Below are 17,769 nucleotides of genomic sequence, written 5' to 3'. Positions count from 1 at the left end.
CTTATTGAGAAAAGAGACCTCATTTTCATACAATCTTAACTTTAATCCATTTGATGTATACCTCTTTTGATTCACATTTATTAGCAGATTATAAATTTTTTATTGTCCAGTAATTTTCAGAAGAACAGCTCAATTTTCACAAAGCCAGACCTATTACACTTGTTCCTTATAATAGTTTTTATATACATGCAGTTCTACCCAATTTTAGTGCTTTTAAAATACAAGTCTGAAAAGTTTCATGTAGACTCTGTGAGGTAGTTTAAAAAAGAAATAACATTCCCCTTTTTCATTATAAGGACCATAAAATAAACCTATACCTTCTTGTAGACATTTCAGGTGAACTGTTCCTTTAAGTTGATTATTATAGCTTACATTAAGTAATTTGAAAATTATAACTCTTTACCACCAATTGAATATGCAGTTCCCAAATTCTCACTGTATACATTTATTTTATAAAATGACCCCAGTATGCATATGTTCATATGCATGATATGCCAAAGATATTGTGCAGAATGCAACTATGTAGGCAACATAGATTCATTTTGAATGCTCTATTAAATATATACATAAATTTAAAATGTCTAAATATAAAAAAATTCATTATATACACAAATACTTCCAATATGCCCATTTAATATGTTAATAATTGAGAAATCTAGATGCCAATCACTGACAGGCATCACTTTCAGAATGATTTTCTACACTTATTCCACTGCATCCTTTACTCTGATCATGTAGCTTCTATGAATAGCTCATCAGTTTCCCAACAGCAAATGGGTTTTAGAACTCTAATCTATACCTTGGAGATGACTTTTGAATACATTTACCGGAGGAAAAAGGAATTCTGGCATAAATCAGGGTTCAGAAAACCCATGATTGACATAAATGAATACATGAGTAATCCCTTAAGAGGCATACAACTTTTACAGGGTATATTGCTCTGAAGCCAATGCATGTGAGCAAACTTGAAAATGGTTTTACAATGATGAGAGCTATAGACATTAGATATATGAACTGATAACATTACAAAGTCAGTCCGATGTAACTTTTTTTTGCATTAAAAAGATGTAACATTATATAGCAGTACCATCTATCTACAAAGATTAACACTTAAAACAGAATTGTCATCCTATAATCAATATTTTAAAAACTGCAGAATATGATCATTTAATAAGTGATGCTGATATAGCAATAGAAAATACTTTCATACTTATAGCAAGTGGAATGATGTCCCTCTCTCCTCAAAGATACATCCACATCAAATCCCTAGAAATTAAAAATCATTACTGGAAAAAAACAAACACAGTTTTGCAGATTTAATTAAAGAACGTCAGATGAGATAGTCCTGAATCCAATGATAAGTGTCCTTATGAGAGATAGGAGAGGAGAGAGATGCAGAGAAGGCCAGGGAGGATGGAAGCAGAGATTGGAGTTATGCCTCCACAAGCTAAGGAATGCCTGGAGCCATGGGAACCCTGAAGAGATAAGAAAGGATCCATCTCCGGAGCCCTCATAGGGTTCAAAGCCCTGCTTACACACCTTGACTTTGAACTTCTCCTCCCCCTCAAACTGTGAAAGAATAAGTTTCTTTGTTTTAAGCCTCACAGTTGTGGTAATTTGTTATGGCAGTCCCAGGAAACTGACATTATTTTTCTGATACAATAAAAATGTTCTGTTATATCCTTCAGGATTTACTACTACGTTCCTTTTACCAGTGCAGCCCTTTTGTAAGTACTTACTGTATACCAGGTCTCTGCTAATTCACATCAATCACACGTTTATTTTGGCAGTTGGAGAATAACAGGCTTATTGATACTAAATAACTTGACCACAGGGATCTTAAGGAACTCAGTAGGGGATTAAACTAATCTATTCAACTCCAAAACTCACATTCCTACCTCCTAATCTAAAGCTATAGAGAGAAACACACTAAGGATACTTCTCACCCAATGCAGTAAGAGTGAGCAAGTCACTGAAAGCTTCTTGCAGGGCTCACCAAAGTCCCACACTCCTCTCCTTGCAGGCACAATGAAGACCACACTTCCTGCCCCCTTGCACAGAGACGGAGCCACGTGAAAGTCTGTGAGAAGAAGGGACAAGTGCCACCTCCGGCTCCAGGCAGAGAAAGGCAGGAATGAGATCTTCACGCTCTCATTCCCTGTTAAGACCTGTGTTGAGATGGGTCCGTGAGTAACCATGTAAAAGAAAGATCTCCACCAACTCAATACAAGACAAAGCATGAGTAAGACACAAACCACTGTTCTGTTAAAACTCTGATGTTGGAGGATTGTTTCAATAGAATAAATGTCACACTGAGTAACACAAAAATGTGCCATCACCTGGCGGGCGTGGCTCAGTGACTGAGCATCAACCTATGAACCAAGAGGTCACGGCACATGCCTAGGTTGCCTGCTCGATCCCCAGGAAGGGGCATCTGATCAATGATTCTCTCTCATCATTGATGTTTCTATCTCTCCCTCTCCTATCCTCTCTGAAATCAATTAAAAATATATATTAAAAAAAGAAATGTGCCATCATCTGTATTCATAAGGCATTTCTTGCTTCTCTCTCTTCATTTCCACACATTGAGCTGGGAGATGTCTTGTACCCATCCTCCGAGATTTAGCCTCATCGACAATAATGGGTGATTTCATGTGCAGGACTACACATCCCACTATTACATAATACTTACTTTTTGTTCATCTCTTTCAAAAGTGTTTCTATTTTAAGATGCAACAGAAGAAAGAAGAAACATTTTTTATTACAATTAGAAAATAGCATTGGCAGTGACTATGAAACTATCCTCTCCAAGCAAAAGGGCATTCCTTAGGGGCAGTCAAAGAGCATTAATCACGTACATGGTTTCCTGATTCCCTGGGTGCAGTTAAAATGCATTAAAAGTATGAATAGCCACAGAAAATGGAAGTCCCAAGAGAGACCTGGTTTGGATTTTTTTTCCTCTGGATGTATACTTTACTCTGTCTGTTAGGGGTTTCTATGCAATTGCATAGTTTATGCATTAATCCCTTCTCTTAAAAACTGCTCAGAGGTGGGTGCTTTTTAAAAAGCAAACAGACTATTTATGCACTCAATGAACATGGATTATGCCTGTGTCTCCGGCCTTCTTATTTCCTGTGTTTAGGAATTACTCACGGAGAACTTTCTCCCAATAATATTATCAGACTTACTATAACATAAAAGTCACTTTTTGAAGCTGTTGTAACTACATGCATGTTCCATTTCAAGAAATAAAGTTGGCTTTCATTACAAAATGCTATTTATTGAAATAGAAGTCATTGTACAGAAATATATAAATGTAATTTAATTTAGATCATTCCAAATGTATTTAATCATAACTATGTTTAAGTTCCAGGATCCAAATATTGTGAGAAAAATGTATAACAAAGACTATCATAAGTAATATTTAACCTTTAACCATATACCTAAATATGTACATAAATCAGTGATGTGAGGAAAGAGTTTCAAAAACAAAATATGAAAAGGACCAATTTTAGTAACTACACCTACATAGCTCTCACTTTATACCAGGCAATATGGTAGTTGATCTTCATGCCAAATCTTTTAAGAGAAGTACTAGTAATACTTTCCTATTTTACAGATAGTGAAACTGAGGTAAAAGGATGTTAAGGAACTTGCTGGAGATTGCAAAGCTAGCAAGTAGTAGAGCCAAGATTCTGACCCTGCCATTTGCTACTAGAGGCCACTTTCTCAACTGCTATTCTATCCACACAGTTGGCTACATCAAAAGTAAACTCCTAGGTGATAAAAACCAAAACATAAACACCAGAAATCAAGTTGTAAAACAAGTCACATCCTAGGAGAAGCTATTTGCAATGCAATTAACATACAAAGAGTTCCTTTTTAGAACATACAAAGAACTCCTACAAAGTAATGAGACAGAGATTAAAAGATCAAATAGAAGAGAGGTCAACAAATATATGTATAGCTGAGGCATAGAAAAATCAATAAGGGATGAAGACTGAACACATTAAAAAATACTCAACCCTATTAGGAATCGGAGGAATGAAAATTAGCCACAAGATACCTCTTTAGGCTGTCTAACAATTAGAAAGTCTGACAGTACGCAGTGTTGGGAGCAGGTAGGGAAATAAGAATTGTCATACATTGTACATCGGGGGAGTAAATTAAGGAAACACTTGGGTGAGCTATGAGACAATGCTTGGCAATGTCTTACATGCAAATACCCAACCACCCAGCGGTCTGCTCTGGGTAGAGCCTCCAGAGAAACCCATACACCTGAGCCCAGGAGACTGTACAGAACTGTTCATGCCTTCATGTCCACAGTAACAAAACAATAGAGCAATCTAAGTGATCAGCAATAGGGGAATAGAAAAATATACTGATATGATTACATATCATATAGGACATACATCTAGATTAAATTATTCATCAGTTAAAATAGGTGTGAGAATAAACAAGTCATCTTTTCTGTCAAAGAACAATTTAGACAGCTGCCATTTTTGACTGTGTAACTTGGCAGCTATCATGTTGGCTGCATGGCTTGCAGCTCCCCTGGGGGCCACCATCTTGAAATGGCAAAGGTCAACCCCTCCCTTCAAACTAGCCAATTGCAAAAGACTGTGCGCCTCAGCTCCAATCAAGAGTGAGGGACAGGTCACGTGCTTCAGGATTAAAATGCTGAGCAGACCGCCTGCTCAGTGTGAGCATGCTTCCAGACAATGTGCTGCGCACCCTTCTACATAGACGTGAAGATATTTGCCTTGCTGCCTGGCTCCCGTGTCTGTTCTGTGTTCTATCAAGCTCCTGAATTTGGGGGCTCATCTTATTTCTTACATAAGTTAGCCAGATACTACAGTGGGGCCTTGACTTACGAGTGTCCCGACTAACGAGTTTTTCGAGATACGAGCTGTCTCTCAGCCGATTTTTTGCTTCGAGTTGCGAGCTAAAATTCGGGTTACGAGCCAGCTTCAGATACCCCACTGCTAGTTGGCGCAGCGAACGTCACAGTGAACGCCACAACATCAGCCCAGCATCACGTGTCTCACTCGTTCACAATTGATTTGACATATGAGTAATTTGAGTTACGAGCTCCGTCACGGAACGAATTAAACTCGTATGTCAAAGCCCCACTGTACATATATATCAATATGGGTAGTTCTCAAAAACAAAAATATAGTAGAAAGTGCAACTTACACATAAGAAATGTACTGTGTGATCCCAATAATGGGAATTTTAACAACAATGACTGAATACTATATATGGTATCCTCTATAATAAAAGGGTAATATGCAAATAGACTGAAAGGCAGAACAACCAATCAAAGCATAATACGCTAATGACATGCTAAGGCTGCTCAACCACTCGCTATGATGTGCACTGACCACCAGGGGGCAGACAGTCAACTGGTGGACCAGTTGCTATGATGTGCACTGACACCAAGGGGGCAGATGCTAGAATCGGTAGGTTAGTTTGCTGCTGGGGTCCAGCTGATTGGGACTGAACGAGATGGGCCAGACATGCCCTGGAGCCCTACCACAGTCCCTTTTCGTGGGGTGTTTCAGCCTGGCCTACACCCTCTCACAATCCGGGACCCCTTGTGGGATGTCAGAGAGCAGGTTTCAGCCTGATCCCTCAGGCCACTCCCCTTAGAAGGGCACCAAATGCAGGGCTCATGGCTGGTGAGCGCTGCTGTGGCAGCGTGAGACTATCCCTATTGGGACTGATTGGGCATGAGCCTGAAGCAGGCACAGTGGGGTCAGGATGAGCAGAAGCCACAGGTAGGAGCTGCAGGCAGCGTTGGACTGCAGGTTTTGGCCCGATCCCTATAGGTCACCCAGAGGGACACCACCCGTGCACAAATTCGTGCACTGAGCCTCTAGTATATGTGTGTGTGTATATATATATCTGTAGATATTTATCTATATCTATATCTATATCTATATCTATATCTCTATATCTATATCATCTATATCTACTAGAGGCCCAGTGCACAAAAATTTGTGCACTGTGGGGGAGGGGGTTCCCCTCAGCCCGGCATGTGCCCTCTCGCAGTCTGGGACCCCTCCGGGGATGACCACCTGCTGGCTTAGGTCTGCTCCCCACGAGATTGGGCCTAAGCAGGCAATCAGACATCCCTCTGGCAGCCCGGGAGCCCTCGGAGGATGTCCTCTTGCCAGCGGGGAGGAGGCATAAGCTGCAGTCTGACATCCTTAGTGCTGCTAAGGAGGCGGGAGAGGCTCCCACCACTACCGTTGTACTGGCAGCCATCAGCCTGGCTTGTGGCTGAGCAGAGCTCCCCCTGTGGGAGCACACTGACCACCAGGGGGCAGCTCCTTCATTGAGTGTCTGCTCCCTGGTGGTCAGTGTGTGTCATAGTGACCAGTCATTCCCAGTCGTTCTGCTGTTAGGGTCAGTTTGCGTATTACCCTTTTATGATATAGGATAGAGGCCTGGTGCACGGGTGGGGGCTGGCTGGTTTGCCCTAAAAGGTGTTCTGGATCAGGGTGGGGGTCCCGCTGGGGTGCCTGGCCAGCCTGGGTGAGGGACTTATGGGTGTTTGCAGGCTGGCCACACCCCCTTCAGGGTGGGGGTCCCCACTGGGGTGCCTGGCCAGCCTGGGTGCGGGGCTGAGGACCATTTTCAGGCTGGCTAAGCCCCCCGGTGACAGAAGCTCCCGGCCTCTCCTTTTTTTCTTTTTTCTTTTTTATTCTGGGATTTATTTACCTTCTATAATTGAAGCTTCAGTGGAGCTCAGAGCCGGCCGGGAAGCTTGGCTTCCTCCATCACTAGAGCAACCAGGCCTCCTGCTCACTCCAGTTCTGTGGCTGCCAGCTGCCATTTTGGTTGGGTTAATTTGCATATAGTCACTCTGATTGGCTGGTGGGCGTGGCTTAAGGCATAGCAAAGGTACAGTCAATTTGCATGTTTGTCTGTTATTAGAATACTAGGGGCTCGGTGCACGAAGATTCGTGCACTGGGAGTGGGGTTGGGGGTGAAGGGAGGGGTCCCTCAGCCCGACCTCCACCCTCTTCAATCTGGGAGCCCTCAGGTGAACCCTCTCCAATCTGGGAGTTTCTGTCTGTCTTTGCAATCATATGAGCGAATTGTCTGAGACCCTCCCCCGCCCCCCCACCCAGTTTGGTTTGTTGCTCACAGAATAATAGAGGCATTTTTTCTTCTTTGCTCCATTGGTGGAGATTTCCTGGAAGTTTTAGGATATCTACCCTTTAATTTTTCCTAGACACTCTGAATTTACTTATGTCTCTCACCTTTGCTTTCCCTCCATCCCCAACCACAAAAATAACTTGCTCCAGGTTCACTTTGCTCTAGTGCAGCGGTTCTCAACCTGTGTGTCGTGACCCCTTTGGCGGTTGAATGACCCTTTCACAGGGGTCACCTAAGACCATCCTGCATATCAGATATTTACATTACAATTTATAACAGTAGAAACATTAAAGTTATGAAATAGCAACGAAAATAATTTTATGGTTGGGTCACAACATGAGGAATTGTATTTAAAGGGCCAGAAGGTTGAGAACCACTGCTCTAGTGTCTAGGAGATCCTTCTGCCACCAGAACTATGATTCCCAGCATTCCTGGTGCTCCCTGCGCTCTGGGCTTCCACTTCCGGTACTGGGGCTGCCATCAGAACTACGATTCCCAGCATTCCTTGTGCTCCCCACGCTCTGGGTCCCCCAAAGCCTCTGGCTCTCCTGCTGTGCTCTCCGTCCAGTGACCAAGGGAGCCATGTCCCCCCAAACTGCTGGCTCTTCCACTTTGCTCTGTGTATGCAAATTACCCGCCATCTTTGTCTGGTTAATTTGCATACCCACTCCTCATTGGCTGGTGGGCGTGGCTTGAGCGTAGCGGAGGGATGGTTAATTTGCATGTTTCTCTTTTATTATATAGGATATATATCTCACAGGCATTTGGAGGATTAAATAAATTAGTTTATCTCAAGTGACTTATCAGGTGATCAGGGCCTGGTACCTTTTGACTAAGAATGGATATGCTTCCTATTTTATTACATATTATTATATGGCTTATAGATTATGGCTATGCTAATCTATTTCATCCCTTGGAGTATACTGAGGGCCATTGTGGGAGGGTAAAAAGGGGGCAGATATGGGGAAATGGGAAGAGCGGACCTTAAGAAAATACCCAGGCAAGGTGGGTTCTATGGGTAGGCTGTTGGTCACAACCAGTCCTGGAGAAAATGGTAAGACTTGCTCACCACAAACTCTTGGTGACAGCTCCCTTTGGTTTTTCGTATCCAGAGCAGAGAGACCCAGAGCGAGCTACCCTTGACTGCAGTCTAATAGGGGGGTGGGTAGGAAAGCGCACAGTACTGGATGATCATGGCAAGAAGAGGTGCATTCAAGGCATTCCTGCACACCAGGCCATGGGACCTTGAGCACATCACATACTTTTCTCCAAGCCTCAGTTTCCCTAATTGGAAATTGTGGATATAACTAGAATTTTCCTCCTGGGAATCATGTTAAAGTTAAGACTGTAATGTATGTAAAAACCAAACAAGTGCTGGGAACATATGAGACTTTAAAGTTGGGGGAAAGTAAGCTATTGTTATCACAAGAAGAGGAACAGAGGCCTGAGAGAGCACAGCCAGCTCAGAGGAGAGAAAGTCCAATAGGTTAACAACATGGAATTCAACATGTCTGCATTTGGGGCCAATAAATATTATCATGAAAATATGTTACAGGCTTTGTGGAATTGAAATTGTCCATTTTCCCACACTGAACTGGGGAAGAAAAACAAATGCTGTCTCACCAAGGAAAGACGATTCTCTTTGAAAGTGTAAGTTTTCCAATCCATCCCACACAGGATGCTTCTCTTTGCAACTGATACTGGTCTTGCCTTAGTGAAAGCTTAAAGACCACTTGTTATTTTCAAAACCTCGGGAGAAAATAAATCAGAACAAAATTGCTATTATGAATTTTCTTTTTGGTTTGAGGCAGAGGAAATTCACATTATAAACTAATTTCGTTGGAGTTGGACAAATTATGCAGACGACTGATACTGCAGAGAGGTACCAGCTCCCACACTGTAGCCTGGATACACACGGTTCCAATGTTTATCACAAAACACACCACACTGTCGTGTTTGTGAGCTGGCCAGCTAGAGCTAAATGAGGGAGAATTAACATGAATTCTGTTTTGTTTGTGTTCCTTCAAAATACATACTCCAGTTTCCAGCAAACACAAAGAATTAAGTCCTAAGCTCAATCACCCAAAATGTACTAGCTACACAAAAGCCAAGCTCTTACTATGGGAAAGACATGCATTCAAGTTTCTATACTTACATTACAAGAGAAATTATATATCTATATATCTATATACATCTATATCTATATATAATTTAATATCAGAAGAAGGAACAAATGGTGAATTATAAATTAGAAAATTCTCACATTATACCCCCCTCCATAGTTTTCTGGGAGACTTCTCATGATGGGCTAGGTTTTTGTTTTCTGTATTTTTGTTAATTCTCACCTGAGGATATTTTTTCCATTTATTTTTTTAGAGAGAGTGAAAGGGAGAAGGAGAGACAGAGAGAGAAAAACATTGATGTGAGAGAAACACATCGATTGGTTGCCTCCTACATGCGGCCTGCAACCTAGGTACATGCCCTTGACCAGAATTAAACCCAAGACCCTTCCGTTCATGGGCCTACACTATAACCATTGAGCAAAACTGGCTAGGGCAAGGCATTCTTTTTTTAACTGCTTATACAATATGCCAGAATTTTACTGTAGTTGAAGCAATGTTTCTGAATGCCAGCCACATTAGTCAATAAATGCCAAAATACCTTTGTCTGTGAGCACTGCATGAATTGGAATGTGGTGAATTACAATTGCAGATGACCAGAAACACTGTGCCTCGATGACTCAGATCTTACAATAATCTCAAATGCCTTCAAACTATCAAAAATTGAATAGTTCATGTGGTTTATGTGCCAAATGCATTCTATACTGTTATATTACTGACTTCCAGTGGTGTTCATGATATCTCATGGTTAGACCTTTGATTAACCTGATCCCTTCATTCGCTGATCCTGAGGTGGAGAGATAGCTCGCTGTGTTTTGCAGTCTGATCATTCACAGCTAATTTATCAGGCAGGAGAAGAGCAGTTGGTGTGTTGGCTGACAGAGGTGGCATCTATACTAAGGTTCTCAGATGTTTCAAGCTTTAGTCTTCTGTATTGAATATCCCAGAATTGTCCCTGTTGTTATGGTCCTATCTGTGAAGGGAGCTCCTTCACCTTGGAGGCATCTCCGGGCGAAAGGAGATGTCACGTTTATGTTTTTCTAGCTTCTTGTGATTGTGTGTGTGTGTGTGTGTGTAAGTCTGTGTGTGTGTGTGTGTGTGTGTGTGTGTAAGAAGTGTGTTTATGCGTATGTGCCTGTGAATATGCATATGTGTGTACATCACTTTTCTGTTTCTCTACAACACACCGATTTGCTCAAAGCTTTTCTTTCAATTGCTCTTATCTCATGAGTGTGTTGTCTATTATGGTACTGAACTGAACTGAAATTGATTTCATTAATATACGTGAAGCTGACACCTCATATATTTAATGGAATTTATGCAAATAACCACTTCTGTTTCATAGGAAAGAGAAAAGTGGTCTTTTGTTTTGTGACTTTGAATACCAACAGATGCTTTTAAAAATAAATTTCAATTTTAGTGTCCTTACAGAGCAGAAACTATGCAATATTCATAAACAACTCTCCTGGTATTGTATCACTTCCTTTGGAGCAGCAGTGCTTTATAAACAATTTGAAGGTTCAGTTTAATGGGTGTCCAAATGTTCATAGCGGTCTATTCCTAATTGCCAACAACTAGAAACAACCAAATGTCTTGCAACAGGTGAATGGTTAAACAAGTGGATACATCCATACAAGAAAGATGTATGCAGTCCTAACTAGTTTGGCTCAGTGGATAGAGCGTCAGCCTATGGACTCAAGGGTCCCAGGTTTGATTCCAGTCAAGGGCATGTACCTTGGTTGCGAGCACATCCCCAGTAGGGAGTGTGCAGGAGGCAGCTGATCGATGTTTCTCTCTCATCGATGTTTCTAACTCTCTATCCCTCTCCCTTCCTCTCTGTAAAAAATCAATAAAATATATTAAAAAAGAAAGATGTATGCAGCAATAAAAAATTGGGTTTTTGATATATACTACAGTGACAACTTGGAGAAATCTCAGGAAATTATGCTGACTGCAAAAGATAAAGAACATTCTTCTTGAAATAGCAAAATTATAGAAAATAGGTTAGTTTTTCCTGGGCTATAGGAAAGGGGGGGCAGTTATAAAGGGGTAATATGAGGAGCCTGTGGTGATGCAGTGGTCTTGTATGTTGATTGTGGTGACGGTTACACAAAGCTATTTATGCAGTAAAATTACATAGAAACACACATACACATACACACAAATGAATGCATGTAAGCCTGGGGAAATCTATGGACTGTACAATGTCCATTTCCCGGTTAAAATGCTGTACTATGTAGTTATGCCTGATGTTTCTATTGTGAGAAGTTACAGGAAACTTCTCCAAGTATTTCACTTGGCAAGTTCCTATGAATCTAGATTAGAAGCATTTCAAAATAAAAAGCTAAAAAAATAGGAAGGTATGGTTTGATATACTTTACTCTTTTCCCAGAACTGGTTCTCCAATATGCCTCTCAATTACTTCCTAGCAATAATTACAGTAGAATTAAAAATATATATTGGAATAAAAAGAAAGGAATGAAGGAATGGAGGGAGAAGAGAGGAGAGAGAGAGAGAGAGAGAGAGAGAGAGAGAGAGAGAGAGAGAGAGAGAGAAAACCAGTGCTGATTATCCTTTTTGTTCTCCAGTCTTAGCCACTGGAGCTCAGGTGACACCACCTGGGCTCAGTCCTGCTTCGTTCTGTGAATGAAGGCATTAGCCCTGGAACATAATATACCAATCACACTTCCCACTGCAAATCAGATGCAAGAACTGTGCTGTTTCTGAATGAAAACTCATCCATTATAGCTAAGCTCATCAAAGCCCTGCATGCACTTGCATTGCCATATGTTTACAGGGAAAATAAAAAATGGCATTTTGGCTTACAGTACTAAGTAGAAATCCTAATGCATTCTGTGTGAGTCCAGGACCCCATATAGTACACATTGGCTCTCTGGGCACGTGTTCATGAAAGTTATGTTTTGCCGGGCAGATATGCTCTTGATAATTCACAGGGGAGCTACGGCCCTGCCAATCTGCTTCTATGGCCGCCTTCCCACGGTCCCAACTCCTGGAAGCTGGTCTACTTGATTACATCTGTTTCTTTTCATATTTATTGCAATGGAAAAATGTTACATTAAAATATCACTTTTTTCCAACATTTAATATCTGATATTTGAAACTGAGCAGCTGGGTCAGCCTCATGTTCTCCCCATCTCCCCATCGCATGGCAGCTGTGCTTTGCTGAAGTCCTTCTTCGTGAAAGAATGAGGATTCGAATGGGAGGTCTCACTAAGCAATTGCACTTCCAATCAGATGGATCAAATCATTTACAAATGTACGAACTGAAATATCTATTAATGTTCTAAGATATTTAATAGCATATCTTCTGTAACATCACTTTTGAGATCCTAAGCATCTACCATCCATTCTCCCTTGTAAATGTCCTTTGAAAACTACTCCCCTTAAATGATGTGGTTGGAACTTTTTGTCATCTCTTGCCTGGTGGTAGAAATAACTCTGTGCCTTGAGAACAGGAGTTAATTCTTTCCATGGACAAAGATTCCCCCCTTGATCCAAGTTTTGTTTGGCTCTTCTATTCTCTCGTTTTTACTAGGTCCAATCTTTGGAGTTCAGTTTTAGCAAGAGTCATTCTAAGTCAGTATAACCAGAATCCTGCATGCTCTACATCTGATAACTCTTGATATCTGACGGGGTTCTTCATCCTCCACCATCCCCCTTGGAGGTGTCTACTCACCCTGGCTGGGTAGCAAGAATCCTGTTAGGTTGGTTTAGCCAAAATCCTCCTTTTCTCCTGATGCTCCCTCCTAGTAATTTCCCATCCACTTTGCTCCTTGGCCAGAAATCCCCACTTTTCCTTGTATTGAGAGTTGAGCCCAATCTCTCTCCCTTACTATAAAACCACATTGTACAGACCCTCTTGTATAAAGTCTGCCTTACCATTCTTTAACAAGTATCACCAAATAATTTTTAAACATCATCACAGCTTCCCCACTGCCCCAGAGGAGCATGGACGAAGTCACAAGCCCTCTCTATTCTCAGTCCCCTCAGATGTACTGGCAGAACGTTATCAGGGTGAGCTTCATGGGACAGAGACCTGTGGCTGCCCAAATTTAAAACTGACCCATACCCAAAGAGCCCCAACCTTGGTTTAATGCTCTACTGTTGCCATCTTGAAACTCAATAATTCTACCTTTCGACTACTTTTGCAAGTGAAATTCAATGAGACAATGGAACATGTAAATGAGTGGAGAAGATATACACACTTTGCATGCTCTCTGTTCCTTGCTGCTTCATTCATATATAGCTTTTGCTATGTCCTGCAGGACCTGTGATGTATTGTGGGAGTCCAGCAAGACTAAAGGCCACTATAAGGTAGGTGTGTTATGTTTATGACAGTATAGGCAGGAGTACCAACAGACCGAGAAGGCTATGTTTTCCCTTCAAAGTAGAACTTGCTTAAAATGGAGAAGGCAATGATTGTCTACAAAACATGAATGATAGTTATCATACCCTTTCTTACTCATGTTACTCCCCTATGTTGGCCAACTACTTATGCTGGAAATGATGACCGAGAAGGAAAGGGAAAGACATGGGAACCGGCAGATCTATTTTTTTTTTAATTCAGTTCTTCTTTCTCTTCAATAAGAGAATGTTGGTAGAATATTTGTATTTTGCAGAGGGAAATAGAAACAGTTGAAGTAGGCTTGTGCAGTGTTTTCACCGCTCTGATAAGAACGAAATACATATGCATATATGGGCTATGGAATATGAATTGCCTAATTTCAGTGATTCTGTGTATAAGTAAATGCTCCTATATTTGCATTTAAATCTGGCACTGCACAATATAAAGATAAATGGTGAACTTCATGTCAATAACTTAAAATGTTAATTTTTACTTACTAAGAATGACATTTCATAGTAAATAAAAATACATCATGACAAGTCAAGAGAGAGACCATGAAGAAAGAAAAAAGCTTTAGTATCATTTAGTACTTTTAATGGCATTTTCTCCGCCCCTGCTTTTGGAACAGGTTCATGTTTTCATTTTTCACTGGGCACTGCCGATTTTGTAGCCTACTCCAAACACGAGCTGCCTCAGCTCACCACTGTGGGGTTTAAATGATAATGCAGATGAAGGTCCCAGGCACAGGTATCAACCAGTCCTTTCCTACCTCTCTTTGATTCACTCTAGCAGCCTCCTTCCTATTCTTCATGCTTGCAGCCTTTGTTTGCTCCAATCAATTATCCCCCATATTACTGAAACCAACATCCTAAAGCAGACATCTGTCAGTGGAAATCTCTAGTTCAAAAGTCTTCAGTGGTTCCCCATTGCCTGCAAGTTCATGAAACCCAAGCTCCTTTGCAGAACTTGCGTGGTCTGTGAGGACCTCCTTGACCGACTGTGAGGACCCATAGCTGCCTGCCTTAGATGTCTAGGCTGATTGAGACTCTGCATCCTCTGAGTCCCCAGAGCAGCTTTATCATTTATCAAAACATGCTACGATGCTTTGCTTTTTAATATTTGTCAAACTGTGAGCTCTTTGGGGACAGAGACCAAATAGCATTCACATGTATTCCATAGTATGAAGCTCTGTTTCTAATACTCCTGAAACGTTTGTTCAGGAATGAAGATCAGCACCGTTAGCACAAGGAAGAATTTCCAGTTCATACCGTCAACACAATCTTTATTTATTGTGTTGAATTTTGTCTTCATACCAATTGCACTGTGACAAAAAGGGCCAACGTAGTATTGATGTTCTTTTTCAATTTGGCATAGGAACAACTCTACATTTTTCACATTCAATATTATTATGTATTAGTTTCAGATGTACAGCACAGTGGTGAGACAATCATGTGGTTTCACATATATAAGGAAAATCCATCCTTCTCAAGAAAACACTACATCTTATGCCAATATTTAGTAAACTCTTTTTTTCACATGTTAAATTCTGTGCATCCTATAGACTTGAACAAAGTAATTTTCCTCCCCTTAATTAAGCCCGTTCACTCAAGCTTCCTGTTAAATGAAACATTATTTTCACTTATAAATGTTCCATGATGTGTTCCTAGTGGTTTCTAATTGAAGACAATTATACAAAGATAAATCAGAGCTCGTCAGTGGCAACTGTTATTAGCATGCCCCTGATCTGCTTCTGAGGGCTCCATGTTGGTTTAAGGCAATAGGGCAGAGCAGGGCCCCAGAGGGAGCTTTGATGAAGCAGCTCAGGGATTTCTCAGGCAGCAAGGACATCTTTCATCTTTAATTTGTTGGTTTAATCTGGCTAGAGAGGAACTGACAAAATCCTCGTCACCTAATGTGCTTAATGGTCTAAATGAAATGAGTTGATGGTGTTGGTTTAGTCCCTACTGGACCCATTTCGAAGTCATACAAACCCCCCATAAATTTACTCTAATGAGCCCTTCTCACAGAAAATTTGCCACGGAAACCAGACCTTGCCATTTGTAAAGATTTTCCTAAAGCATCAAAAAAGTGAAGTGATGAAAGAGTCTCTAGAACATGGGTTATCACCCCTCAAAACACAGGTCATTCTCAACCAAGGAGAAAATAATACCCCGAATGGAGGAGAGATTTTCTTTCATTTCTTTTTCTATTCAGACAGAGAAGAAGAAAGAACCAGGCAAAAAAATGTAATATTGGTTTTATTTATAAGTGGTGGTCTTAATCTCCATTTTCACTAAAGAAAAATAAAGTGACTTTACTTTTACTATTATGAGTTAATATTAAACCTCCCCTTCTCTCTCATGAAAAGGAGTAAAATGTTGAAATGGGGCTTAAAATAGAATAAACTGATCCCTCCAGAGTCAGGGAAGACATGCTTCTCGTGCTCTATTTATAAATGATTAATAGTTTAAAAATAATAGTGCAGGTAAGGACGATTTAAATTTGTTTGAAAAAGCATAAAGGCAAAACAAGAATAAAAACCCCACTTCCTTTTCTCTGTCTTTTTTGACCTTCAAAATGTGGAAAACTACCACCAATATCAAATTCACCCTCCCAACTTAGAATTTTATATAGTTAATGCACTGTCCTGGGACATAACTTCATTTTCCCCCTAGATGAGCTAGACTCAAAATGTCAATTTGATAAGCTAATGAATATATGTGTTTCATTATTTTGATATTATCTATTTAGACTGTCTTGCACGCAAGTATACACACATACCTCTCCCCCTTGTCCCCCCGTCCCCCCCCTCCCACACACACCTCACCACCAATAGTGACAACATTCTTTTTGTCCTAATTTGGAAGTTGGAAGAGCATTTTGTGTCAGGGAATAATAGAAAACAGAAATGTCCAGTATTTAGCCTTCAGTTTTATATAAGGAAAATGTAACTTTTGTGTACACAAAGCATAAGGGTCATACTTAATATTTTCTCTTTCTTCTCCTTTTTAGAGATTCTTTAAAAAAAAATTCTAGCCTGTCAGGCTGTAAATGTGAGCAGCTTCATGTGCCTGGGTCCTTGAAAAGTATCATCACTATTTGAAAAAACAACAACATATATTACCCATTGAAAAGAGGCCAGTAGAAATACCTTTATATAAAATAAAATGGCATTAGGCAACTATTCTTTGCTGGGGTTATGTCATTTAGTAGAGAATTTTTATGCAATTTCTTCTACTTTTTCCTGAGCCTTTTTTTTTTTTTTGGTGAAAAACCACGATAAATCCACAGAGGGATCAGAAATCAGCCTGTAGCTTTTGGACTGATATGCTATAGTTCCAATGCATCAGCTAATCCTGTCTGGTCCAGCCAGTTAAACTAGGCACATTTATGTCACAAATGCATATGACGAATCAAAGTTACCACCAATCCTTGCTACTTCAGCCATTGAGAAGGGATGTCTATTTCCCTCCCTCCCCTTGGATCTGGCCTGGCCATGACCTGCTTAGCCCACTAAAACGCAGCAGAAGTGATGCTTTGTATCTTTCTGGTCTCAAGAGATCTATAGCTGTAAGACACCTTGACAAAATGCTCCTTTTTTGGAAGTCTGACTACTGGTGACATCCATGCTGTGAGGAAGCCCAAGCTAGCCACGTGGAGAGTGAACACTGAGGTGTCTGACACATGAGTGAAGCTTCTTTAGTGCTTCCTTCTGAGACCAGTGAGTAGAGTAGATGATCCCAAGTAGTGCCATATGCAACAGACCTATGAGATCAACCCTTCCTGGACTCTTGAGCCATTGGAACCTGAGCAAGTAAAAAGAGTGTTGTTAAAGTCAAGAGGGTTCGGCCTAGTTCACTGGAAATAACAGACAGCCACAATAATGTGCATTGCATGGAACACTTCTTGGCAGCCAACAATTGTAGAGGGAAATGATCTAATGAATGACTTTTCAATTTACAAAGGATAATGCATTTTTGAATATTATTTTGAAGAGAAAGATACTTGCAGAAACACAGGGTTAAACATTTAACTACCTGTTTCATTGAATCCTGAGTAAATTTATATTTTATTTAATGTAATTTTTCAATGAATTAAAATGAAAAACACTAGATA

At 40.6% G+C, this 17,769-nt stretch overlaps 1 protein-coding gene across 5 annotated transcripts in view; it reads right to left on the bottom strand.

The window, feature by feature from the left end:
* Window positions 1-17,769, bottom strand: part of CTNND2 (catenin delta 2) — a 782,618-nt gene that overhangs the window by 355,081 nt on the left and 409,768 nt on the right. The gene's annotated exons all lie outside the window — the stretch shown is intronic.

Source organism: Myotis daubentonii, chromosome 4 (genome assembly GCF_963259705.1).
Source record: "Myotis daubentonii chromosome 4, mMyoDau2.1, whole genome shotgun sequence".
Lineage (NCBI taxonomy): Eukaryota > Metazoa > Chordata > Mammalia > Chiroptera > Vespertilionidae > Myotis > Myotis daubentonii.
The sequence above is the reverse complement of the archived record's forward strand: the minus strand, read 5'-3'. Positions and strand labels throughout refer to the sequence as shown.